The sequence below is a fragment of the Gymnodraco acuticeps genome, unplaced genomic scaffold (assembly GCF_902827175.1).
Source record: "Gymnodraco acuticeps unplaced genomic scaffold, fGymAcu1.1, whole genome shotgun sequence".
Lineage (NCBI taxonomy): Eukaryota > Metazoa > Chordata > Actinopteri > Perciformes > Bathydraconidae > Gymnodraco > Gymnodraco acuticeps.
Genome location: NW_022990940.1, coordinates 639,737 through 666,372, shown reverse-complemented (window position 1 = coordinate 666,372; position 26,636 = coordinate 639,737). Strand labels below are relative to the sequence as shown.

General features: G+C 40.3%; 1 protein-coding gene across 2 annotated transcripts in view; it reads left to right on the top strand.

Moving 5' to 3' along the window:
- Window positions 1-12,684: 12,684 nt before the first annotated feature.
- tnr (tenascin R (restrictin, janusin)) overlaps window positions 12,685-26,636 on the top strand; it is a 224,754-nt gene continuing 210,802 nt past the window's right edge. For both annotated transcript variants that reach the window (XM_034234509.1, XM_034234508.1), the window contains exon 1: window positions 12,685-13,014. The gene's annotated coding sequence lies outside the window, so the exon portion shown is untranslated. The remainder of the gene's footprint in view (window positions 13,015-26,636) is intronic.

Here is a 26,636-nt window from a genome sequence, read left to right as displayed (position 1 = left end):
GTGTAACTGTCACGTTTGAAGGGACGAAATTGTGACATATTCACGTCTCCCAGCATGGTAAATCGTCACATGTTCACGTTTTGCCGTGATATCGGGTTGCCCAGACAATGTGTTACACCTTGGATTGAAAGACAATACAATAACTTGTTTGCAGTACAGAGTATTTCCAATCCTCAAAGATATAAGAAATTAGCAATCTCACTTTTGATATTCTTCTTTTTCCTTCAGTAATTCTCCAACATTCTCTATTGTCTATTGTTTGGCATGGAATTTGTTGCAGACATTTATCTGCCTTTCACTATGAGTTAAAATAACTTTGGTCATCTACTGTCTTTTATGAAAGCCGCCATGTCGAATTAAGTCCCATTTGTGTCCATTGATTTTTGTTTATAATCAAATACCTCAGCTGAACATGGTAAAAAATTATACCATGTTAGTATTTTCATTGAGTGTGTGAAGACCACATAATTTAATTTCTGGAATAAAGCCTTGTTTGTGTGATATGCTATTTTTAGTTTTTTCCCTCAAGTTTTCAATGTTGGATTTTTTTAACATTTCTTTTGTTTAACATGTGAATATGTGTGTTATATGAAGGGTGTTTTATAGCAGAATAGAACTAAACCATCCATGTAATTCACATCAAACCAGCCAAACTCTCTGGCCAGCTTTTCACTGTTATGATCTGTGCAAACCAGACCATACTTTAATTGGATTATTGGCACACTCAAGTACTAATGTTAAACAATGGGAAAGCCTTATTGATTAAATTGTGGGAGGCTTTATGGCCACTCAGCACCTCCGATCATCTGGGGGACTCTGAGGAACGGTGTACTGAATAGCATTTCTTTTGTGATGCCCTTGTCTCTGTTTTATGATAAGCCAAGGTCTTACTTCAGAACAGGCTCACTGCTTTTACGTTTCCCAAGAAGAAAGACTGTCTTGAATCATAATGCGGCTCTGAAATGGAATTAGCTTCTCAGGCAACAGATTTGTGTTATTTTTCATTCATCATATAAGGCTGTATGCTGACTTTTAACTCAACAGCGACTTTTCCACAGCAAAGCAAAAAGGGTTTACAGAGCTAAGGATAACCAAGCTGTTGATACAAAAGGGATTAAAAGCCTTATTTAGTTTAGCATCACATTCAATCTCAAGTAAATACAGACAGCATTGCCTGGGGCTTTGCTCTTAAAGATATGCAGCAGCATAAATAAAGAATAAGACCTGTTTAGCCTTGTTTGACAATGTGGGAAGAAGAATAATGGGAGCAGCAGAAACACACTAAGGGTTATCTGCATGTGATTGAAATCATTCCTTACCATTACATTTTCATGAAATAGCCCACTTTCTCAGGTCCATAAAGGACAATATTGCAATGAATGGCTGTGCAATATTGGAAATGTCATTGGCATTGCATTTATTCATTCATGAATGTTTCTCCTGCAAGAGGTAAATAAATCGGATGCTCAGTGGAGCAACAGCAAGTGCTGAGTGCTGCAAAGCACAGCATGTTTTATTGCGTTTCTCATTGAAACGGCTGTTTCAAATAATCAACATTGCAGTTGCTGTTTGGGAATAATGGCTGTTGTTTTTCAGCTCTGGAATAAGAAACAATATGTTACAATGTCAATTTAATTTACATTAAATATGTATGCCTCCTGTTCTGATCAAGTTTTTCAGATTGGGTGAATCTGCTTTGATGTTGAAGCTGGATACAGTGTGCTTGATCATAAAGGTCTTACCCAAACAGTGTGTTATTTCACAGGTATTTACACACAATTGAATGCTTTGTGTAATTGGAATATTAGCATTTGTCTAAAGATAAATAACCATTATGGAAAATATAAGCCTGTATATGTGTGAAATGTGTGAAAGCTCACGCCTGCGTTTTGTTATTTAATCACAATGGAAATGTGAGCAGTGGATGGTGGAGGGTTATTACGTTCATAAACACTTTGTCTCTTATGTTCAGATAATGTTCTATAAAATAAACTCACCACTTTTGTTTGTCAAATATGGAGTTTTGGCTGTTTTGCAACGTGTTTTCTTTCAGTCTCAATTAAAAAAACATCCAAATAACACATTTAGATGTTACATTTTGCTAAATGTGTCTATTTACAAAAGTAAGCATCAAATATTGCCTCATTTTAAATTAAACATATGATTTAAAAATACAAATATCTAATACGTTCTTTTGATTAATGCAATCAATCAACTGAGGCGGGTTCACATTTACTATAACCCTATTTATTTTCAGCATTTTCTTTTGTAGTTTCTTCCAACAATATGTATGGATTACATAAAGATCCTTTTCTGACTGTAAGGGAAACTTCTGTGTAGCAATGCAATGGGAGTCACCGACTCAGGAAGGAGACACGGTAGAGCAGGAGCTTTGATGTCAAACACTGATGATTTATTTGGAGTTACGGCCGGAGGATTCACATCACAAGTCACAGCAGTCACGGTCTGACTGCACGGGTGGTTGCCACGTCAATTCTGGAGCGCCTCTCTCTCGTTAGCCCATTTAACTGGTTTCACAGAGAGTAATCAACATATTTTGATAAGATAGTTTTGGCACACTGAGTCACTTGCGTCCGTCACTTATGGCCTCGAAGATGTCATACCTTGGAGTCCACAAACAACAAAGAAGGAAGTGTCCCAGTGCACCCACAACAACAGACCATCTGTGACCTAGTGTTGACCGGTCACAGAATGGGAACAATAACATTATGGCTGAAGCAGCCTATGTCCTTAAAGGAGATAAACAGACGTCAGGGTTGGTCCTGTACGTCATATCTAGGAGTCTAGGTCAATAATTTCCCTAACAGTCTTCTCTTTTTATCATTTATGATAACCTAAAAATATTAGTCTAATACTAATTTGGTCAATACTTAACTCAATAGGCGTCTCTAGATTTGAGTGTGGTCTCACCTTACATTAATTACATCACAAAGTAGAATAAGATTGAAACATTCAATCACAATGATTGAGACAGCCAATCATAATAGGAAAAATCATCTCTCATCAGTGTTTGATCATCTTTCGTCAAAAGCACAATAATGAACACACATAAAACACAGATGCATAAATAGTTCAAATATTTGTTTTAAACTAATATCTTTTATCATTTACCATTAGTTAATTTCATTCATCAAACTATAAAATCAAAACCAGCTTGCCGCTTTAAAGATTTACTTCAAGGCAATCACTAGTCAAAAGCATTTTATAACTTAGGATCGTAAGAGATCCAGCTAAAAATTCACAGTTAGGGTATAAAATTCACAATGGTGATTTGATAAATCTGCAAAATTGCAGTGTCCTCAAGTTTAGGATTACTTTTATGTCTACTTAAATACGCTTTAGTCAAGAGTAAGGCACTTAGTCAAATCAATACATTCATTTTAGTCAAGTACATTGTTCAAAATCTGAAAAGGAAAAGTTAGGCAAATATTCAAAGACTTTTGTAAAAACCTGGAAAGGAAGGATTAAACATTCTTAAAACTTGAATTATTACATGTGTAAATGCTACCACTGATCTGTACCATCAATTATTCCTATTAGCCATACTTACCTGAGCATCTACTTATGGTACTTGGAAAGGATTCTTCTGTGTTTATCTAATGTTGAATATAGAATATACATTTCTTTAATTTATACTTCTCTAATTTGAGGATCAAATATGCTACATAATTGTTATATGAAATATTCTAAATATTTGTTTTGGGCCAAAACTGAAATGAATCCAGTACTTGAAACATCATTGTAGGTCTTTCTGTGCATGGATAATACATTAAAGAGTAGTGTTGTTAAGCCTGATTGCTGGACGATTAAGGATATTAACATTATCTGTGGTAATAGTAGAAATATCTTATTATTCAATACTTTATAATCTGAAAATATTAATTAATTAATTGTGTTTAGTGCAAAAGTGTAATCTGATCCGGCAAAAATATATTTATCAGCACTATTCAACACATGTCTGGTCATTGGAAATATAAAAACAGTCATTAATTGTACATCTGTAAACATCCAAGATATAAAATCAATCCAAAGTTCATCTTTGTACGAGAGCTGGAAGAACATGTCCTTCAGTCTTTCTGACTCGTTCTCCTCCTCTCTTTATGACAACGAGTGTTTGGTGTGTGTAAAGGCATCCTGATACTGTAGATTAGCACTGAGGTGCTGATTGGCTCAAAACTCTTCTTCATCAGAGCGCCATATTTCAACCCCCCAATTGCTCTGCTTTTGTGGCTCATTCAGTGAGCACTGTAGTTGATCCCCCAGTGAAACGGAGGCTCATCTGCCTGCATTCCTTCTGCTATCTGCTTGAGAGCAGTGCAACTGCCTATTCCAAGTGGCGCATCCAGGTCTCCCCCCGTGATGGGAGAGGTTAGGAAGACATCTGCTCCTCCAAGAAACATGGAACCTTGTAGCCTCTGAAGCCCTCGCTCGTCCCGCAGGGTTGTCTGCCTGAGCCCACCGAGCAGAAAGGTGAAGAAGCATCCCATCTCCTCAGAAAGTTGAAGATTAGAATCCTCTCATCTCGAACGACCTCGTGCCTCCTTGCCCGTGGATGGGGGTGCCCTCTGCAGCCGGAGAGTGTGACCCTCTCTCTCTGACCCTTGGCCTTCAGAGCTGTCCTAGTTATTGGGTTAACACTTGATAGGGATGTTTTCCTGAGTGCAGACAACTCAAAGTAATGGATTAGCACATTATCATTTAATTACAAAAATAGAATATGCCCCTCAGAATTATTTGGGAGCCTTCCTGACACATGCACATGCATAAATGTAAGGTTTGTGTTAGTCATTTAACATGCAAGAATCACTCATCAGTCCAAAGCAGAGAAATGTTATTGTAATTTAAAGGTGAGCTAGTGCCTGGATATAACCCCTTCTCAATGATTCTAAATGTTATATTAATTCACCATTTACCGTTTGATAACATATTAGTTTATCAGAAATATTTTCCTCTTCCATAAAACAGGTTTGAGAAATAAATGTTCCAATATAAAATCAATTACTCAATATAATTGACTCTTCCCTCCCTTTTCTTACATATGTCACATATGAAATAATAACTTAGGAGTCTATTTAAGCATGGTGTAATCTATTACTCGAGAAGACTCAGTATCACCTGTGTGCAGTTTATAAAAACTATTGTGAGAAACATAGATTATGCAGGAAATGTATACCTTTGTTGAAAAACAAAGCATATCTGATTTGGGAGGAAAAGCTTCATCCCCCTTAACATCTGAGTTACCACTGAAGGCATAGCATGAATGGTATTGGGTGTCTGAGGGTGTCAATATACTGAGAAATGTCAAACAAATTCAAAACCTTATATTTGAAAACAGGTTTGCATTCCTCCACTTAAGGTGCCGTTATCATTGGAAACAATAAAAGCTAATTGTTTTGACGTAGAATCTATAAATTGAATCGTCAGAGCAGAACAGAATGGTCGTATTGTAGCCTGAGTTTCGTGCAGCCTCTAGTTTGTTTCAGGTGGACACATTGTCTATATAATGTGAATACATGTAGAACTAAGAGGCCCCTGACATTAGGCCTATTTTAAAAATAGTAGGGGCTTTTAACAGCTTGCCAACCTACAGGCATCCTCTGCATAGCAGTATGAATAGCCTTAAAAAAAACAACCCACTCTGCGGTAACGAGAGTCATGTGTCTGACCCAAATGCCCCAAGTGAAGCCGTTAGTCTCATCTGACTGACCCAAGGGTTGGTGCTGGTGTGACAATGAGGCTTCCAGGTGTTCAAAGCAGATGTCAAGCTTTTAGTTCATGGCTCGGTGGGGGGAGCAGACCCACGTGAGACAGTATCAATGGCTGTAATGTTCAGTTTGAGGAGCTGGTGTCTATTCTCGGACCAGACCATTAATGTCCTTTCATGTAGAGCAGCCATAGCATCTCTGTGACTGCACTCAGCCGGACTGTAGCAGGGTAGAACTGGGTGACTCTTAGTGAAGCCGTCCAAGGCCATAGACAAAATGGAACCACGTACTAACAAAAGGGACACAAGGTCATCAATGTCTCTCTTTACCATTGGCCTAATTGCACAACAAATTAGTGGAAAAAAATGTGGAGCACTAATCCATCATCATGTGAAATGTTGAGTTAATCTAAATAATTACTTATGGGTTGAAATCAAATTAACATTAACATTAGAACTAAAGTCAGTCAAAATTGGACTTGCACGGATCAGAATATAAGCAATACACCATTTTCCCACCTCTGTAATGAAAAGGATAACAAGATTAGGTACATTACAGGAGTGTTAAAAACACCCAAACATGCACACTTATCTTATTCTAGTAGAGATTAGAGGACAAGGTCTAATATTGTGAACAAAATGATCAAGTCAAAGTTATTTTATGTATTCTATGTTATGTACCACATTTAATTTAATAATTAATCTTGAATTACTAATAACTTTAAAGAAGGCAACAATTTACAATTTGGATAAGGTGAATACTTATTCAAAGTGTGTGTGTGTGTGTGTGTGTGTGTGTGTGTGTGTGTGTGTGTGTGTGTGTGTGTGTGTGTGTGTGTGTGTGTGTGTGTGTGTGTGTGTGTGTGTGTGGGTGTGTGTGTGTGTGTGTGTGTGTGTGTGTGTGTGTGTGTGTGTGCTTGTCTGCCCAAGGTTTAAAACATTTGGGACAGCAAAGCAGTGAGAATTTTATGAGAACCAATATGTTGTTTACACTAAACTCGAAGGAAGCTACACTGGAACATTTTAAACAAATCAAAAACACTTGCACATTAATTAAATACATTTGACATTTAGCTCGAGCTGGGTTCAATACTTATTTAAAATTGTGCTCGAGTAGAACCCCTGGATTTGGCTTGCAACACAAAGTGATACTGATCTCTGTAGGACTTGGAAGTGTCATGATTCAAAGTGTGGGCCTGTGAAAGAGAGGCCCTTGGAAAACAACATCTATTTTTTAACTGTAATTACTTATTTTAAAGAGATTGCCCAAGGTTTAAAACATTTATTATGCACACAATAAAAACTTCAACAAATATATTGATCCTGGCTTAACCAGCGACCTTTACTCTATTGTTCATAAGCTCGGTTTCGGAAAACTTGTCAGTAGTTTAACAACTATTTTAATTTGAGTAATGTCTATGGAGACCAATTGGTTGATACGAGAAATAATTTGAAGCAGTTTAATAAAGAATGTTAAACTATTTTTAAAACTGTAATTGAACTTCAACTTATATTAATTATCTGATTCCAGTGGCCAGTTGGAACAGATAATCAACAAAGTTTCCATTTTGCAGCAACAGCACAAAAGGTTTCAACAAACAATTAATGAAACAAATAATACAACATTGACCTACAAAAACAGATTTTGCAACCCTGATCTCCTCAGGCAGGTCTGACAGCAAAGCTCATCCAGCTCAATTTAGTCTGAATTATGAGGTTTCAGAGGGGGTAGGGAATTATCTCTAGTGGGGCGCCTTGACTCGCGCGTCCACCCTTGTACAAGTGCTAAGATCGTGCCTGAAGACCGTCCAAAAGCGATAACTAGCTTATCCTCTTGCGACAACCACTACTCCATCAGTGGCGCTATGAACCCCCGACCAGGAGAACATAGGCTTTTTTTCCACTACCCTTTCTCTCCAAAAACAGCCCAGTTAACTGTAGTCCTACTCGACCAGCCTATACACTTGCTATCGAGTTCATTTTAACGATGAAACACAGTTTTGTTCTACATTTAGCTTGCCACTGCCCACCCGTGATCAATTAGCCTATAATTTTATGTATGCACCCCGGACCGCCACCAGGTCCTCTAGCCATGTATAGGGAGCTGTGGCGCATCGGGTGATGCACGCATCTCACGCTGCCCCGGCCTTGCCAGCAATGTAGAAGACGGTCACAAACAACGAGTGCTTTTAGACCATTTCGTTTTTAATAGAGATGGCGGTGGTGTGAGTTAAAGCTATAGACAAAAAGCTGTGACTTTCTCGCTCTCAGCTGCACAGCTCCAGCCCCACAAACACAGGGAGGTTTTACACACACACCGAGCTTGCAGCTGGAGCCGTGTTTACAGAGGCGATAGCAGTAATATCTCTGGCTGCTTATTTTGAACTGCTGTGTTTGGCCGCTAAAACCCCCAGAATTCGGCGATTTGTCCAATACAAATCTTTTACATTGCTTTCACACAGAAGCTCCACTTCACTGATGCCTTTTTTTAAGGTCTCTCTAAACATGAGCTGTGTATGCTTGTATGGCACTTCCGTCCCGAGCAGCACACACAGAGAAAATCAGCCAGGACTGAGTCCCCAGACACTGATCCCCTGGGTTTATTATCCCCAAATGTTCATTAACCAAAAACGAAACACAGCCGCTCAGTTTCACAGGTAATTTTTTAGGATACCGTCAATCACAGATTCTGGTAAGGCAATGTCCAAATGTAGATTTGAAAATCACACTTACCAGCTCTGAAGATTTGTTGGTATCCTGCCGACAATGCCAAATTGTAAGGGAAACTTCTGTGTAGCAATGCAATGGGAGTCACCGACTCAGGAAGGAGACACGGTAGAGCAGGAGCTTTGATGTCAAACACTGATGATTTATTTGGAGTTACGGCCGGAGGATTCACATCACAAGTCACAGCAGTCACGGTCTGACTGCACGGGTGGTTGCCACGTCAATTCTGGAGCGCCTCTCTCTCGTTAGCCCATTTAACTGGTTTCACAGAGAGTAATCAACATATTTTGATAAGATAGTTTTGGCACACTGAGTCACTTGCATCCGTCACTTATGGCCTCGAAGATGTCATACCTTGGAGTCCACAACCTACAAAGAAGGAAGTGTCCCAGTGCACCCACAACAACAGACCATCTGTGACCTAGTGTTGAGCGGTCACAGAATGGGAACAATAACATTATGGCTGAAGCAGCCTATGTCCTTAAAGGAGATAAACAGACGTCAGGGTTGGTCCTGTACGTCATATCTAGGAGTCTAGGTCAATAATTTCCCTAACACTGACACATTTTTTTTGTTTTTCATAATCGCAACCAGAAATCTCAATTACAGCAACACGTACAAACACCAAACGTTCCAGTTTCATTCCTATCTATAATCTATCTAAGGTTTTTACAGAGATATATGAAATCCTAAAACCTGCGTAAATGAAAGTCTTATGTAAAGAAGATAGTTTACCCTAAATCACTTGTGATTTATGTTGATTATGTTGCGTTCAGTTATTATGCTCCAAATATCTGGAACAAACTCCCAGAAACCTGCAGGTCCGCTACAACTCTGACTACTTTTAAATCCAGGCTGAAGACTTTTCTTTTTGTCGCTGCTTTAAATTGAACTATTCATATCTTAGACTGCACTGTAACTTTTATCCATGTACTTTTTTTTCTTTTAATGTTTAATTGACTGCCATGTATTTTTTCTTTTAATGTTTATTTTATTAGCTTTTCTTTTTAATGACTGATTTTAAATGCCATTTTCTTAATCTCTTTCATTTTTTGTAAAGCACTTTGAATTGCCTTGTGTTGAAAAGTGCTATATAAATAAACTTGCCTTGCCTTGCCTTGCCTTGCCTTGCCTTGCATTGCCTTGCCTTGCCTTGCCTTGCCTTGCCTTGATTGGAAAAAAAGTAAGAAGCATTGAATTGGGGCAAAATGAATGTGATTTAATGTAAAATAGGGTCGACTATAAAGTATTTGTGGAGTATGTAATCCAGAGTATTTAACAGTAGGAGAAGAGCCCACAGCCAGGTGGTGCATCAGCATGTGTCCCCATCAGAGGAAAACACACATATAAAAAGGTGTACTTTTTTGACTGTGTTTATTTTTTCCAGGGATTTTCTTTCTGAGCATTTCTAATTAGCCCTAATAAGCTCAACATGATGATCCCTGTGTAAACTGGCGAGTGATCTACCCTGAAGTCTGTTCATCAGCTGTGACATCCAGCATCAGGTTCACCTCTATATATCAAGCTAATGGCACCCTATGTAGGCCAGCTTCTTACCATTCTGCCCACACATTATTCTTTCCCACACAAACTCACACTTATTATCCGTCCTGGTATTTTTGGTTCATCTCCTGTGGTGTGAATACGCTTTGACTCCTGTTTTGTTTTGATGACGGTAAGCACAAGTTGAAGCGTGTGGCTATGAACACATCTGTGTGACACTCTAAAAATAAAACAACAGTATTCCTCCCGGGTCCCTTCTTAATCGTAGCCTGACAAACACGCAACATAGAAAAACACATTTCCTGCACTATTGCATTCAAGATCATTTCTTCCACAGCCACAATTTTTCTTGACTGATGCAAAGTATCTTTTGCCGTCCGGCAGTTGATCAGCAGTTGATCAGCTCCTGTTCGTTTCACCTTTTACTCCTTAGCTGCTGTGTTTGAAGATTCTCCCTCAGAATAACACAACTCTGTGATTTTTATTCAGTGCAGAACAACGTCAGAAAACACTTCACCCATGAGGAGAAACACTTCCTCAGTCAGAGTTGGCACAAAAGGCTTTATCACAGTAAGACAGGTGATTGAAGGTTACAGTATGTTGTTTTTCAGTTGCACAGCAAGCATGGCCTTTCATGTGGCAAATGTGAAGACTCACAATACATTGTGCAGTAGTGTATTAACATAAGCATGTGTTGAAAAATACTCTGGGGCCTGTGTTGCATTTCAACCTTCATATTTTACTCATTAATGTCTGTCTCAATATTGTCAAGCATAATATGAATACGGGCAAAATGCCAAAAAATACTTTAGATGTAGCGAACATTTAAACACATGAACCCAAAACACATGCCATTGTCTGCTGACTAAACAATGTACATTAAACTCAAATAAAAAAATAAAATAATCAATGATATTATTATTTGAATAGAATATGATCAAATGAGTGGAAAGCTTTTATAACCACTTTTTTTCTACACTTGCTTGGTAAGACACGATTTCACGTTTCCTTTCATACACCATTTTACATGTAAGAACCTGTAATAAGTAATAATATGTATATCAAATAAACAAAAAGAATGTTTCATGTTTTGCTAATCTTAAATATAATGTTACATTCTATGCTCTGGAGTAGAGAAATGGCCCAAATACTATTCCCACCATTTTGTTGCAGTACAACTTCTAGACACCGGCGGCAGCACTTAGCGCCATTACTGTATGATGAGCACACCTGCAGACATTAGACTGTGATTAACCTTATTCCCATAACTCGCACTTTATTGGGATAACTGTGTTTTTCTCATGAGAAATGTCTTCCGGTAAGATTAGCAATGTGTCTACTTTATCTCTGGTGAGTTTCCATAACATTATCACTCTAAGTATTAAATTACGTAGCGTTGAAGACTTGGGAGAGTTGCTTCGTTACTTCCAATTACAACTAGCTAGCGTTATATTTGGTCAACTGTGCGAACTTGAATACCTTGTATGTGTCTAATTTCATTATTTGATCCTGTTGAGACCACGTTAATTTTAAAGCCGTGTTCAAAAATGTGAAATTCCCCCGAAATATACAAAAACCTAGCCACTCTAACCTAACTTTAGAAAGCTAATGGTATTGTAACTCGCTACCTGCTTGCTACATGTCAACATAAGCACATGGCTATCTGACAGTGACTACTGCTTGTTTCATACTTATCCAAGTTAAACTAACTGTTAACTCCATCACTGAAAACGTTTTGTATTTATTTAGTCTTCTTCATCCATCATCTTAATATAATCAATTTTTTTTGGTAATTAGATTTACATGCTTACTTTTCAAATAAAGTTTTCAATAGCTGAGTGTCAAGCAAGATTACAAATTATTCAAAATAGCAATAAGTCAAATGCAAATTAAACCATTCACTTATAGGGCTGCATACTTTCTCAAATAAACAATTTGTTTGTCTATAAAATGTCAGAACATGTGGTTTTCACATACAGTCGATGTTTACATCTTCAATGTCTTCTTTTATCTAGCCAACAGTTAAACAAAAAATATATTAAGATAATTATGAAGACGATGTTTTTCATTTTTGCTTGGAACAATTTTTAAAACTCAAAGTTATTTTCTGAATAATTTCCTGTTCATTGACTTATCAATACATAAAACAAACATTGATTTGATAAACAATAAGAACACTTTGCAACTCATCAGGGAAAAATGCAAAATATTTTGTGATTTTGGCTTAACCTTGTTAGTTTGACAAAACAAGCTACTTTAAGACGTCACCTTATGTTAATCTATTAATTGTAAAACATTCATACTGAAAACAATCAATATGCAGTTCTTGTCCCATGTTTATATGCTAATGATTCTTTTCTATCTGTTTTATTTTTTAGATGGTGGTGCCACCTAAGATCCTGGAGCAAATTGTCATCCCAGCTTCATGTTCTCTGTGAGTAAAATGTGTTATAGACTCTGTGAGCAGCATGAAGAGAAAGCAGCCACTAGAGGCTGCACAAGCAAATACACAAATACATAGATCAATAAGGAGAGAGAGAGAGAGAGAGAGAAAAGACAGAACAATCAATGGAGGAACCGCAAAAAAGAGATGGTGAGATAGCATGCAGTTGAGTACAGCAAGACAGAGTGGCAGTGAAGAGATAGTAGGAGTGAGCATCGTACCAGCTGACAACCTCACAGAGAGAGCGAGAGCATCCCAGCTCACTAAAGAGAGAGAGGAGAGAGAGGAGAGAGAGGAGAGAGAGGGAGAGTGGAGCAGCACCCAACCACGTTGCCCGTCCTCATATTTCCCTCTGCAGCTGTGCGAGGCAGAGTGAGCGGAGAGGAGAGAGCACATCTGAGTCTTGTGGAAACAGCAGGACAACGTACCACTTGGCTGAGAGATCAATGCACTCACGCCAAGCCACACAGGAAGGGTGAGTGGCCCGTAGGACGTCCGTGTACTGCCACACAGTGAGAGAGAGAGGTGCCAAAGGGACCGAGAGAGTGAAGAGACCGAGAGGGAGGAAGATTACCCAAGCCCAATTTGAAAGCTTTCAGCTGGTCACTCGGAGCAGGTGAGTTAACTTGTTCTTGTGAGGAACGGAGACGAATGTTGGGCAGTTGCTTTCAGCTTCTGACGAGATTGTATGTATGTGCGTAGTCCTGTATCTTCACTGTTGTATGTTTATTTGCCTTTGTGTTAGTGCTAAGTGTCTTTTTTGCTGTTTCAGTTGTGGCATCAGTTGCAAGACGGTGCACATTTAAAGTGGTAGCCAGGTGATTAGCTGGGGAACCTCAGTATCAATCAAACTGTTATCATGCTGAGCAGAGAGCAACACAACAATAGCTGCTTAACGACCTCTTCCCGCTGGGTTGTGTGTTTATTTGCACCATGTGTGGATGCTTTTGTAGTTAAAGTGCGTGTGAGTGAGGATTTTCTGATTGTCACGGGTGAAATGTGTCTGAATTCTAATTACTTGGGCAATTAATAGTCGTGACAAAAGCGTGCTTTAAAACTGATTAGTTGGAAGTAGTTGCATGACAAATTATCATGAAAGGCTATTCATCTACATACACTTTTTCCTTCTTCTGGGAATGTTACTGTTAAGTTTGGGATAAACACTTGGCATCCTTCGAGAAGCAGGACAGTTCAACTTATTTCAAAAGAATATAGTTTGATTGTGAAAGGTAAAGAAAATTGTAATTGTGTCATTTTTTTACTATTTGGTAAAAAATATTGTACATTCAAACTCATGTACGATGACAGGGTTGTACTTTCATACAGTAAGTCTGAGTTGACCGTTAATATTATTGTATAGGTTTTCGCAATCTAATGGATCAACATACGCATGGGAAATGATAAAGTGTGTTCTCCCATCAGTTGCTATCTTCTAAATGAATACAGGACTCTACCTTTTTTTTGCATCGTTGCCCAGTTAAAAAAACAACCCAAAATGCATGTGGACAATTATTAAATCCCATTACCTGCTTTTCCAACTCAGACTATTCATTATGTGTGTTTTGGTTGCTGTAGTGACTAATTATTATCTATGGTGACATTTAGAAAGCGGTCTATATGTGCTATATGTGCGCCATTTCCATGTATTCCCATGCTGTACCATTAGAATTCAGAGGCTCGATATATCCCATCATCCATCTGTGAGTGTCTCCATCCCTCTCTCAGTTTCTGTTCCTCTCCCTTTCCCATACCCCCCCCCCCCCTTCCCTTTTTCCCCCTCCATGTCATCCCGTGAAGGTTATTTCCATATATCGAGTTGGTTTAATTTGTCAAAGTCAGCCAGACGTATTGTTCATGGTCGCAGCAGGGGAACAGGTTGGGGGGGGTTTCAGTGCTGCGTATCGACAGCGTATTGGAAGCTGTGGTGATTATATCCTGAGAGCCACAGACTGACGGAAAAAGGCAGAGAAGTAGTGGAACACGGGCAGAGAGAAACCACCAAATCAGTTACCTTGTAAACAGAGAATCTGAGCAGTTCATCTCAGAGTTTTTTTATGAGTGTTTGTGTGTGTCGGCTGTGAGTGGAGAGGCTTGAGTTTTTCAGTGTTTTGATTCATCATATCACACACAGAGATTCTCTCTGCCATGTGGATCCTGTGTCATTAAGCCGATCACTTTCTCTCTCCGATCTACTTCTCTTCCTGGATACATCAGACACCCATCACACACCCATCACACACTCATCACACTCTCTGTCTTTTGTCTTTAGCCCTTGCCGGCTCTTTATCTGTTCATTACTCACTCTCTGCCTCTCCTTCTCACACACATTTATATGCAGAATCACCCAAACTCACACAAGTGTAACTGAATTTGTGAAAACTGCCGCTCATAAAACATGCATCCCTCATTGAATGTGGAATGAGATTGTGCGGAACTCATGTGATTGAAATTCAAATTAAATACAGATTGCTATACAGTGGTTCTGATATTATATTTTTAATGTATGAAATTGTGAGAGAGAGATCCTGTCCTTTTTAGAAAATTGCGTCTGAATTGAAACGTGTATTACAATCTTACTGCGTACCCAAGATTTATGGAAATGAAATAGTGGTGACATTTCACTGACAAGAACAAATGCTAAATTATTTTAATGTTTACTCTCATTGTTTGTAGTTTCATTTATTGCGAGTCAGCCTCACATTCTCACTATATTTTCCTTGCTACATTTTCCAAATCACTTACATTTATTTTTTTGCCAATGTGCATTTGAACAAGATCGCAATAGTCTATGTGGTAATTAATAATTTACATAATACCTCATACTGGGGGAATTTTATTTTGCTCTGCGCCTGTGTTAATTGTGTTAGCTAAGCTACCGTCATTACTTATCGTTAGGAAGACAGTTACATTTGGACATATCCAGCTCTCATTAGCGGCCGCGTCATCCATCAGTTACTGCACAGATTTAAAAACAGTCGCATATAAGGGACTGCAGTAAAAGGACTGAAATCTTAGATGAGTACTTTTATGGTTAGGGATGTAGTTTTAGTTATCTTACCATGGAACAATTCTAATCATTGTTTCGTGGGAAAGTCATATTTACTTGTGCTATTAATACATTACACATGCTTTGCACATTTTTAAAAGTTTGAGAGAGTTCAATGAACGGAGCATTTTCCTGTACTTCCACTCATGGTTCATCTTTCAAGCAGCTCCTCCTCAGCGGCCTCCTGTGCGATCATCTCAGTCTGTGTGATAAATCCTAACTAGACTGCTCTGATTTCCAAGGCAGAGGAGCCAGACGCAGGCATCTGTCTGACTGTGTGAACTGTTACCCTTCTTTCTTTCCTGCTTTATGTTAAAGCTCTCTTTTTGTACCTATGCTTTCTTCTCTCCTTCTCTTTCAATTCTTCTCCTGGGATTACTCTCTAGATAATTTATATTCACATTTTCAGGCATATAGTATATAGGAATGTCTGTATGTACCAAATGTACATTCTAGAATCATTGTGGCCAACAATGTAGAGGCATTACCACATCCATGTATTACAACTTTGTTAAACTCAGCAAAATATTGGATAAAATGTACGGAAATATATTTAAAAGCAATGCTAAATGACCCTAATCACAGTGTTTTTTGGCAGCCTTGTTACAAGCAATGTCCCGATGAATTGCATTTAAAAAAAAATTGTATACCTTTTCAACATTTCAATATTTCCCTAAATACTTTTACTTTTAAATGTGCCTTATCCTCCTTTTTTTTCCACAAGCGTATCAATCCGAATATTGAAGGCTCTGATTCAAAACTACAACCCATCAATTATTGATGTAAACTTAATGAACGTTTAATTCGGAGAAAGCCATCCTGAAAACTGAGGGGATCAGCTAGAGAGAAGAGCTGGTGAATTGTTTGGGATTAAAGAAAGTACAGTCCACTGCTCCTTGCTAATAAACAAGGAGAGATAATGGCTTCATTGCAGTTGTGATGAATATTCTGCCAACCATGGGGCCAAAACGTTTCTGCCTGTATTTTTTAAGCTAACAAAAATGAGATCAGTCCGGATCAGTTTGGAAAATCACTAGTTTTTATTTTAGGTATATTTTGCAATGGTATAAAAACTGCAATGTAGAAATACTAAAAACTGGATATGTTTCAACAGCATTTTAAAAAACAGCATTTTCCTAAAGCCTAATTGGGGTTTAGTTTTCTTGTTAAAAGGTTTTTTGTATTCAACACTATCTAAGTTGAGGCTCTTTTGGTAAACCCAGACAACAGTACCATCACAGCTCTTCACTGTTGATCTCTGCACCACAAAGTACTTTGTTAACAAAAGACGGATGAATGTGTCCAATTATACGGATCCTATCAAGACACGTGTCTGTCTGACAGCCTTGGGTATAACACAGCGGAGTGTGTGTCTCTGCGCTCTAATAAAAAATAATAGATGAAGAGAAAAGCAGTTGCACCGTGACTGAAGGGCTGATGTAACACTAAGTTTGCAGTATTTGCTTGTTGGGAAGGCCTGATCGGGCAAGATGTTGTACATTTCACATACGCAGCCCCCCCAACGGTGTAGAGTGACAGTGCTGAGAGCAGGAAAAAACAAGAATCGATGGCAGGATGTCCATAAAGCAGGTCTCGATTCTGGACCACTGACGAAGGACATTTGTTTTTCCAAACTGTTTTGATGCTGTCGGTTTTAACTAAACAATTGATCACGCTGTAGAAGTGGTTGCAAGTTCTCTAAACAGATGTCTACTGTATATCATGAAATTATAGAAGCAGGAAAGGAGCTTGTTTTAAGCCTCTTGGGAGCTTTGTTTTACTGTGTGGTAAACAGCCAGTGGAGAGAGCAGAAATGATAAAGCTCAAAGGATCAAATATGTGAACAGCCCTCTTGATAATGGAGGATATGTGAAGGGAAGGACAACTTTACTGTCATTTTCTTCTGATTTCCACCCTGTACCTGTAAGGAAAATTTCCAAATGTGATGACATAGTTGAACTGATCCGAGCCTCTGATTCTTCCCATCACACTGCACTGGGGAGATAAATTCACCTTGTTATTTAAATGTGTTAAATCACACATCTAGATTGCTTCTATTGTCGCTGTGCTTGAGATCTCAAGAGTTCAGAGTTCAAGCAAGTGTTCTTGTACGGTAAGTATCCCAGGATACTTGGCATGTGGTATACCTTTCCGCAGCCAGCATGTACTCTATCTTTTTTTTTTACAAGTGGCCGCCTTATGAATCTTGTGGGGATGTGCTTGAGAGGTTTTATTTTTATCCCTTATCTTCCAGTCCTCCCAGCGTTTAGAGGATCTGGGCAGGCCATGTTAATGATCCTCATTAGCCAAGGAGCTTGAATCCAAACTGGAATTCTTCCACTTCAATCGCTACTTAACATTTGGTGTTCTTCCCCCTTCCCCGTCTGTCGCTCTCAATCTCTCTCTGCACACCGCCCTCCTTCAGCAACCCCTCAAAAATGTTTCTCATCTTCCACGCTGGGAAATATTCTGTAAAGGTCTTCCATCTCTTTCAACCTCCTCTGCAGAAACATCTTTAAAATATATTTACTGCACAGTGCAGGTCCCTGCGTGTACCTGGGTTTGAATGGATGCACGTGTGTGATCATATAGGTGCACAGTGCTGTGTGTATTTCCTGCCAGAAAAGGAAGTGACCTTTTGATACTAGTTTTTCGCCCCTACTGTGAAATAAAAAGCTTAAAGTTCAGGCGTGAGCCCCCCCCCAGGCAGCCTGTGAAGGATGTTCAGATATACAAACGTGTCGGCTCAAGAGACTCCTTTTAGGTGAAGGGTAATATGAGCTGTCTCTGTTTATACAACAACTGTGCTGCAGTCAGAGGCAGACGCTGCGTGATACCTGCTGAGCGAGGATTATCTACAGCTGTACTGCCCTGCATCATATCGATGCTCATCTAAATATTAACTTTATCTCAACTTTATTTAAGAAGTCAAACCTCCAAAAATTGCCTTGAATACATGAATTATACAGAAGAAGAAGTTTGCTGTTCTGATAATGTTTCTTATTTGTGTTTCCAATTGCAAACTCTCATTGATGGAGGTAAAGGTGAAATAATTATAATCCTGCAGTTGGTATTTTTTGGAGTAATGGGATGTGTGTGGCTTGTGAAGCTCTTAAAACATGATATTTGAGCTTTTTGGAACACATGTAGTTTAAACCTTTAACAAAAGACACTCAACTGATGAAGTATCTGAAAATAACCTTAGAAGATCAATTACATTCATTTAAACAAGTCCTCTCTTTCATTACATTACATTACATTTAGCTGACGCTTTTATTCAAAGCGACTTACAATAAGTGCGTTCGACCAACAAAATACAAACTTGAAGAAAACAGAATCATATAAGTACATCAGGTTTTATAGAGCAAAAACATTTCAAGTGCTACTCAACTGGCTTTAGATAAGCCAGTCCTTTATTAGTATATAAGTGCTTTGTTAATAGTTCTATCGCTCGAAGTGGAGTCGAAAGAGATGAGTTTTCAGTCTGCGCCGGAAGGTGTGTAAGCTATCTGCTGTCCTGATGTCAATGGGGAGCTCATTCCACCATTTTCGAGCCAGGATAGCAAACCTACGTGTTTTTGCTGATGGGAACTTGGGTCCCCTTCGCAGCGAGGGTGCAGCGAGCTGTTTGGTTGATGCAGAGCGGAGTGCACGTGCTGGGGTGTACAGTTTAACCATGTCCTAGATGTAGGAAGGGCCAGATCCATTCGCAGCATGGTAAGCAAGTACCATTGTCTTGAAGTGGATTCTAGCAGTTACTGGAAGCCAGTGAAGGGAGCGGAGGAGCGGCGTGGTGTGGGAGAATTTAGGAAGGTTGAAGACCAGACGAGCCGCTGCATTCTGGATGAGCTGCAGAGGTCGGATGGAACATGCAGGTAGACCAGCCAGGAGGGAGTTGCAGTAGTCTAGGCGTGAGATGACGAGAGCCTGGACCAGAACCGGCGTCGCTTTCTGGGTCAGCTGGGGACGTATCCTCCTGATGTTGTAAAGCGTGTATCAGCGATGTTTGCAGTGAAGGACAGTTTGTTATCTAGGATCACACCCAGATTCCTTGCAGTCTGAGTCGGGGAAACAACAGAGGTGCCGATGTTGATTGTTAGGTCAAGAGTGGGACAATCTTTTCCCGGAAGGAAAAGCAGTTCAGTCTTGTCAAGGTTGAGCTTGAGGTAATGAGCATACATCCACTGAGAGATGTCAGCTAGACAAGCAGAGATGCGTGCGACGACAGCGCGTTCAAGTGTTTTAGACAGGAACGGGAGGAGAGAGACAGGCCTGTAGTTTATAACATCAGACGGGTTGAGAGTGGGTTTCTTTAGGAGAGGGTTTACTCTTGCCTCCTTGAGACTGTTTGGAAAGTGACCAGAAGTTAGAGAAGTGTTGATGAAATGGGTAAGAAACGGTAGAATATCAGGAGCGATAGTCTGAAGGAGGTTTGAAGGGATAGGGTCCAGAGGACAGGTGGTAGGGCGGGCAGAGGTAATGAGGGTAAGAACCTCACTTGGAGAGAGAGGGGAAAAGGAGGTCAGGGTGTGGGTGTGTGGGTGTCAGTGTGTGGATCTGGTGACCCAGTGGTGAGTAAAGGTGAGTCAGAAAAAGAAGAGCGAATATCATCAACCTTTTTTTCAAAGTGGTTAACAAAGTCGCTTGACAGAAGGGAGGAGGGGGAAGGGGCTTTGGGAGGGTCCAAGAGATGGAAAATAGTTTTTTGGGATTGGAACATGAAGATTGGATCTTATCTTGAAAGAAAGTGCTTTTTGCCTGAGAGATGGAAGCAGAGAAAGAGGAGAGGAGAGCCTGATAGGTTAGGAGGTTATCATGGTGTTTGGATTTCCACCGTTTCCGCTCAGCTGCCAAAGGACGGTTCTATTAGCACGCAGTGCGTAATTTAGCCAGGGAGCAGGAGGGGACTGACGAGCCTGCCGAGATGTGAGAGGACAGAGAGAGTCCAAGAGTAGGGCTGAACGATATACCGTGTCATGGCGATAACCGCAATATGCGCATGCGCGATATTCACACCGCAGGGACGTGCGGTTTTATTCATTTTTTTTTGAAAATGCTAACGCACTTTAGCACATAATTCAAAAATAAAGATACCCTTATTACTTATCGAAACTGCACATACAATATATCCGATTAAAGCTGAGACTCCACAGATTATTTAAGTATAGTATCTAAGCGATCCGATCTCGCAACAGGGGAAGCAAACACAGACATCACAACACGTACCTTTTACGGAGCTTTTTCGGGAGATCGTCTCACCGTAGCTGTCAATCTGATCAAAAGACGTGTTCAATGGCATTACAACGAGAAAAAATGCGGCTGAATCGGTTGATCCATAGGTTGATAATGTATCTGTGGCTTTGAAGCAATTGTTTATAATCCATAATTCCATTTTTATGTAAAAATCGGAGCACAACAGTTAGCTGCTAATGGTAGCCACCAGAGTTATGCAGCTTCCGGTTTTGGCTACGTGTCACTCTCACTCCTTATTTGGTAATGTGTGTGTGTTACGGCCCCTACACACGGCGGCGTGCGTTACCGCTTGGCGGTGGGCGTGTCTGAAGCTTGGGGATTTTTTACGAACAACGCGACCAACAACCAATCACATGAATGTCCCGCCCCGGACATACAAAGCAAAGCATTCATGCTACATCCATGCTGGCTAAATATACTGTCTATGCTTGCTAGCTGTCCATTCAAACGAAGTACACTGGATATAAACTCCCCAAACAGGCGAAAACCTACCAGTTTCACCCACTGTCTCTGCCACCTCCCCCCATGCCTGGCTCCTCCGGTTTGTATCCCTGTATGTAAAGAGGGACTGGTGGTCATATAGTACCGCCACGATAATTTTCTCCTCCATTTTTTGACATATGGGAAATAACTGCGGTCTGGCTCTCCCAACATACACGCGGTTTGATTGGCTAGCGCTTTTAATGTCAGATTTGCATACGCGGGATTTGATTGGCTGACGCCTCCGTCGAGGCGGAAAAAGTAGAACATTGCTCTACTTTTGCAGCGAGCACCGCAAGAGAAGCTACGCTTTGCTCCCACAATGCAGTTCGGCGAATCGTGACGTCACCCCATTCAAAGTGAATGGGCAGAAGCGTTGAAGCGGCAACGCAAGCCGCCGTGTGTAGGGGCCGTTAGACTGCGCTGGACTGCCGCATTGTCAAGACCGGAAGCAGCAGCCACTCTGGTGGCTACCATTAGCAGCTAACTTTTGCTCTGCGATTTTTACATAAAAATGGAATTATGGATTATAAATGAAATCATTTTTTTATACAGAGAAGTTAAAAACCTATGGATTAACCGATTCAGCCGCGTTTTTTCTCGTTTTAATGCCATTGAACACGTCTTTTGATCAGATTGACAGCTACGGTGATACATCTCCCCTAGAAGCTACGCAAAGGTACGTGTTGTGATGTCTGTGTTTGCTTCCCCTGTCCGAGTTCGGATCACTCAGTGATGATACTATATACCTAAATAATCTGTGGAACCTCAGCTTTAATCGGATATCTTGTATGTGCAGCTACGATAAGTAATAAGGGTACTTTTATCTTGAGTTCTGTGCCAAAGTGCGTTAGTATTTTTCGCTCAGGGGTCATTTAGATGCTTCTTATGAGACTTGTGTTTTGGTAAAAATGGTTTGTATCGTCAGTTAGCTGAGATTATTTCCGTTAATCTGGTATAACACATTAATAGGTTCTTAAATATTAAGATCCCCTGAGACACAGTGTCGTGAAAAAAAAAGTAAAGTACCCGCCGGGACTTTGGGGCTTAACAGGTTAAAAAAAACAACAATATATACCGCTGGGGGGGGGGGGGGGGAAATCGCGATGTCAGTTTTTTTCAATATCGTGCAGCCCTATCCGAGAGGATGAGAGAGTAGAGAGGAGAGTTTCTGCAGCAGAGTTTGGAGGTAGGAGTTGGAACGAGTCAGAGGAAGGGAGGGCTGAGAGCACCGATGAGGCAAAGGTAGAGGGGGAGAGGGAACGAAGGTTACGGCGGACAGGTGCAGGATGAGAAGAGATTAGTTCGTTATGTTTGGAAAGGGGTAGAGAGAATGAAATGAAGAAGTGATCGGATGTGTGGAGCGGGTTTACAGAGAGGTTAGAAGTAGTGCAGTTCCTTGAGAATATGAGATCAAGGACATTGCCAGCTTTATGAGTTGGTGGGGACGGAGACAGTGAGAAAGCAAAGGCGGTTAACAGAGATGTTAGTTCGTCTATCTTCCCTGTCTGGAGGTTGAAGTCTCCGAGAAGTACAGTGGGAGGGCCAGTATCAGGGATGTGTGAGAGGAGATTATCTAATTCCTCCAAGAAGTCCCCCAAGGCGCCTGGTGGACGGTAGAGAACAACAATGGTTAATTGTATAGGATGGGTTACTGTGACGGCATGGAATTCAAAGGTGGAAGGAGTGAAGTTAGGTAGCTTGAAGAGGGAAAAGCTCCATTTGGGAGAGAGCAGGAGACCAGTGCCACCTCCTCTGCCAGTGGGTCTGGGTGTATGGGAGAAGGAATATGCTGTGGAGAGAGCTGCTGGGGTGGATGTGTTGGATGGAGTAATCCAGGTCTCAGTGAGAGCAAGGAAATCCAGAGACTGCAGGGAGGCGTAGCCAGAGATGAAGTCAGCCTTAGGAACAGCTGACTGGCAGTTCCACAGGCCACCTGAAACTAGATGTTGGATGTCAGTGGACCATGTGGGATAGACGAGAGCAGGCCGGTTATATCGATTACGAGATACACGGGGCCAGTGATAATTGCGAGAAGACACATAAACAGGAATGGAGAAAATACACATGATTATAGCATGAGGGGCTAAACAACCAAATAAAAATAAAACACCAGCGATACTTAGCTCAATCAAAGTAGGATTTGCCTCCTCTTTGCCACCCTCGTGACTCCAGCAGGACTCTATTGTCTTTGTCAGTCTTTGTCAGTCTGATGCTGACGCTCCAGGAAAGTGCTACCTAAAATGGACATCTGATTGCTGAGTTCTCACAGCTGTGGGGCCACGTCCCTTTAATTAGTTGTTATTGTGTCTTTTCAGTGGCCCAATGGTTTTACAATTACATTAAACCCTAAGTTATAAAGTTATGAGTTTAACCCTTAATACAGTTACACCTACTCAATAAAGCTCTTAGTATTCTACAAATGTTTAAATCAAAGGTAACCCTAGCAGTCAGTTAGTTCAGTTTTAAGGTTTCAGTCAAATTACTTGTCCCAAGTTTCTGCCTGACAGATACTGTAGCGGTTTTGAGATTTAAAATCACAATTTCAGTCAGATCAACTATAGAGCATTTATACAGAGTACACACACTGAAACAGAGAAGTCTAAAAACAGAATGTTACTCACACAATCCTGTCAAAATCGAGTTGCACACATCTTTCATTTTTTCACTCAGTCAAAGACAAATGGCACCAAGCTAAAATAGTAGTTGAGTACTTACTACTCTAATTGGACCATCAGCTCGGCTTTTAACACACTGCAGCCTCACATCTTGCTTCAAAAACTGATAAAGATCAGTATAAATCCTTTTATCTTGAAATGGTATTTTTCGTTTTTAACCAATCGCACTCAGCATGTCAGGGTCAACAATGCCCTCTCAGAGCCCCGGACCATCAGTACAGGAGCCCCCCAGGGTTGTGTGAGCTCCCCGGTCCTCTTCGCACTGTACACAAACGACTGTACGAGAATCCACCCGGAGAATTATATCATCAAATTCTCAGATGATACAGCCATCCTTGGCTTAATGGAGAGATTTGTGCAGTGGTGTGATTTTAACCATCTAGTGCTGAATGTGAAGAAGACTGAGGAGATGGTGTGGGACCCAAAGGCAGTGGATGACCTTAGGCCGGTGGTTATCCACAATGAACCCATAACTCAGGTCAGCTCCTATAAGTACCTTGGTGTCCATCTAGATCAGGGGTCTTCAACTAAAATTCAACGAGGTCCAGTTAGAGAAAATGTCCCCATGCAAAGGTCCGGAACATCAAAATGTCTAACTTGCTTCATGAATTAGTATGATATATATATATATATTAAAGTGACCTGTAGCTTTATCAACATCTGCATGTAATCAACAACTGACTGCCAATCAAATAAAGAAAGTACAATTCAAAAACAACAATATGTATTGTCAATTAACATTACTTAAATACTGTGGATATGTGTAATGTTCCTCTCAGGCTGCATTTACAAATAAAATAGAGAAAATAAATAAAATAGCTTTTCAAAATATGTGCATCTTAAAAGTGCTTAATTTTAGATAAATAAAATAAAGTTTAGCAGCAGCTTGAGTTTCTCTTCTTCTTTGTTAACCGTTTCACATCATGACTTAACAGACGATTATAGAACAATATCAGTCTTTACTCATCATAACAATTGAACAGTTTTAAAGTTTCTCTTTCTTTCCTTCTTATATTGCAGTCCCTCACTCACTTTGTTTTATTCAGTACGAGAATTGAGCTGGAGCTTGTCCTGCCAGGAGTTTGTAAATCTGGGCTGAAATGGTGTCAGGGCCATTCTCATACACATGCAGGTTACAGTGATGCAAACACAGGTATGGTGAAAAAAGAGAGAACTATTCGAAGCAGGAAAAAAACAGCGTAATACCATCTGACAAAGGCCTGTGCTATAATGCTTCAATTAACTGCTATTCTTTATAATATACTCTGATCAATAGGAGACAGAGATGTTAAGTTAAAAATCAAGGGCTTTTATTATTATTTACAGCAGGGGTGGGGAACCTTTTTCCTTTCAATTTTTACAACATCCTCCGAGGGTCGTACAAATGATTGAGCTCAACCTTTGCTTAAAAAAACTAAAACCACAGCCCATTCATTTCACCTTTCTTTCATGCTGTGCAAAGAAAAAGCAATCTCTTAATCCAGATATCTCACCATGACTCACGTATGCATGCATGTGCACGGTGTGGCATGACTACCAAAACAGAAATATATGGACACAAGATGTGTGCAAATGTGTTTAGTATCCTATCCATGTGAACATGATTTAAGTGGGGGGGGGGACCTAACCTCCTCTAGGGGGGTCCGGGGGCATGCTCCCCCGGGAAGATGTTTTTTTAAATATTGAAGTTAAAAGCATCAATCTGGTGCACTTTGAGAGCAATATTAAGAGATCTATGGATACATCTCACAACACCCATATGAAACAGAACTGTAAGCATATTTTTCTTTTTGGATATTTTACAAATCACTCCCCTTTTAAACTCTATTCTTGTTATTTTTAACAACTTTTTTGTTACTGTCATATAGTATTTTATACCTGTTTTTCATTTAGTCTCATTAATAACTATAATGATCATATCAAGGTGTGCCTTAACCTCACTGAGCTGAGGTTATTTGAGCCTCTCAGGAGAGAGCTCTCTTCCACCTGGTTGTAGAAAAGCTCTTTAAATTCGTTAGCATAGCTAGCTAACCAGATGCTAATAACAACAGATCGTCACTTACAACTAAAGACACAGCCACGCAAACACTGCGGCATGTGTACAGCTCCTTATGGGTATTGCAATATGTTAAGGGATGGAGCGGCGTTCCGGTGCTCAGCACTCCTTTCAGACGAGACATATACCACGTGAAGACACGTTACGCTCGTGTTGTGTTCAAGGAACCTGTCCTTGGCCAGGAAAAACAGGTACTCGCTTGTTTAATTATTTTTGCGGTCTAGATTTCTTCTTCTTTTTTGAAGTGAGAAGTTGTCCGTCAGTCCGACTCCCTCCCCCCCACCCCCAAAACGAAAACTCTTCGGTTCTCCACGAATTACGCAAGTCACCCAAATCAGCATTAAAAAAGCGGGAGGCGCCGAAAAATCCCCTATTAATGTATTGATTATAGCTCCGGGTCCGTATAGGTCTGGGTCCGGGTCCGGACCGCGGTCCGCCTGTTGCCGACCCCTGATCTAGATAATACACTCAGCTGGAAGGCGCATGTTCAAGGTCTGTGCTCTAGACTTCAACAGCGATTGTACTTTCTGCGTCGACTCCGGGATTTCGGAGTCGACCAGAAGTTCATGTTACTGTTCTATCATGCAGTGTTGGAGAGCATCATGAGGTATGGTATCACTGCCTGGTGACTTGACAGTGCAGTCAAAGTCACAGATCGCTCGCCTGGTACAGACTGCTATGAAAATTATGGGGGTTAAAAAACACCCATCTCTCCAAAACATATA